Genomic DNA, 2,480 nt, shown 5'->3' on the forward strand with positions numbered 1-2,480 from the left:
TATATATATATATATATATAAACAAAGATATGTCATATATTAACTAAAAATTACATGCTCATTATACTTGTTTGTCTATCTATATCTTCCTCACATTAGCTTCGGCTTCATTTCATTTATTAACAATTAATTGGTTATGATGATTGGAATCCATCACTTATAGCCCAAAATCTCGAGTTTTATTTTAGGGATGAAAAACAATATTTTTTGTAGTAAATAATATATATCCCTAAATGAGTTTATTCACGATGTTAAAAGGAAAATGGACCTTGAATTTAACTTATTTTTTAAAAAACTAACTAATGAGATGAAGACTAATTGTGATATTATAATAAAAGAGTAGATTTTAAACTTAACTCAATAGTCAATACTAAAAATTAACTCATAAAGTAAAGATGGTTCGAGACTATATTAGAAAACAAATTACCAAATCCATGCTCAATATGGGATACTAACACGATGTGAACTCAAACTAGTCAAGTTAATATATATCTAGAATATCATATGGTTAAATAAAAATAATTTATTAGGAAAAAAAAGGATTTATTCTAGCTTTGCTTTTATCCTTATTCTTTTGTTCATTTCTTTAGGCGTGAGAAAGCACAAAGCTACGGACATATGTTTTGTTTTTCAAGAGTCAAATTTTATAGATCGAGTTCGACTAACTTTTACAGATATATTTTTATCATATTTATATGAGAATGATTATAATTTATATTATTTTTTATATAGTTTTCAAATATCTAAATTTAAATTTTAAATATTAAATTAATCTACTCCAATCTAGTTTCAAAAATTTGTCAAATTTACTTTCCTAAAATGAAACACAAAAAAGAAACGGAGAAAGTATTAATTATGTTGATATTATTTTCTATCGTCTGTTTGATTTTTTGTATAAATTAAATAAATAGGATGTATTAATAGGAATAAACTCATGTATTGTTAAATATGCCTTAGTTTATTATATATAAAAATGGTATCAAATAAGATATATGACTAAAACATATATCAATCATATCAAACGTAAATTTACAACCAAACATTATATATGCTACTAAAAATTAAGTATCAATATTATTTTTATACGCCGTATCAAACGGAACTTTAATAGTTAAAAATAAGCAAATTGAGATAACGTGAATCAATGTTATAAGTTCAAATTTTATTAGTATTTGTAGTATCAATTTTGATAAGAAAGTGTTCTTAGTTTAGCTTGATAAATATATCTTTTAATCTGAATTTATTTGACATTTATGTGCTCTAACTTTGAATACACATAAAAAAAACAGTTAAATATATATAAAAATTGAACAATTAGGTACGCAAATATCCTATTGTAATATGATTATACAGGAACGTGTGGGTACCAATACATGTTGAGCAAAGTGGGTAGAAAAATTGCACCCTATTTAATTTTGTCTTTTTCCATTCCTCCCTATATAAAAAATAGATATTACTCCTCCCTATGATTTTTCTGTGTTTGGTACAGTCTCTGTGAAATTTATGAACACATTTGAGTACTAATTTTTTCTTTAAATAGCAAAATTTTAAAAATATGGTCCAAGTCAGAAAATACCGAATCTAGCCATAAATAACATAGGCCGGCCAAAATAATGAGCATTTTATTTGATGTTTAATATTCACATTGATATTCGATTATTTAAATTTGAGAATAGCATTCTCTATTCAAATTAAAAGGAAGAAACACCCTCAATCATTACATCACATACTAATGTCACTAAAATTATATGTTTTTTTTTTATAACAAATATATTGCATATATTAACTAAATCTAAATCGCGTATAATAGGTTCCATTTCGGGGTGACACTCTCAACAGGATTTTCTCTATATTCAGGACTTGAATCCGAGACCTTTAATTAAGAATGAAGCAATTTCACCATTACATCACAGTCCATGTTGGTCCCCTATCACTTCTGTTTTGTCTTTCTTTTACTCTTCTAATCTCAAATGCTTAAAAAAAACAACATAAATTATCTACTGATATTAAAAACTAAAATCAGGGGTAAGGAAAGAAAAAACGAGGAGAAGATATGAGGTGAAGAATTGAATCGTCATTAACAAAATAAAAATTTAAATAATCAATTATTTGAGCTATTAAGATTCTCCTACTAACTTAAATTTTATATGAAGTGAACTTAGAATAATCATGTTATAGCTTGTGATTTTTTTACTTTAATTTAGTTGTTACAGTTTGTGATTTTTTTTATAATTTAAACTGAATATCTTTTATTTTTATATTTACGTAATAAATAGCTAATTTATTTATTTTTCCAATAGGTACAACCTATTTGTCCTGCAATAACTGCTATTTTGCCCTTTTTCCTATTCAATATTTGATCACATAAATGAAATAAAATTATAAAATTTTAGGTGGTCAAAATCAGACAAATGGTCGATGTGATCTGTTCAAATCTATCGAACTTTGGCATCATCATTTCACACTTTCATTTTCAATCT

This window comes from Solanum tuberosum, unplaced genomic scaffold (assembly GCF_000226075.1).
Source record: "Solanum tuberosum cultivar DM 1-3 516 R44 unplaced genomic scaffold, SolTub_3.0 scf00226, whole genome shotgun sequence".
In the NCBI taxonomy this organism is placed as follows: domain Eukaryota; kingdom Viridiplantae; phylum Streptophyta; class Magnoliopsida; order Solanales; family Solanaceae; genus Solanum; species Solanum tuberosum.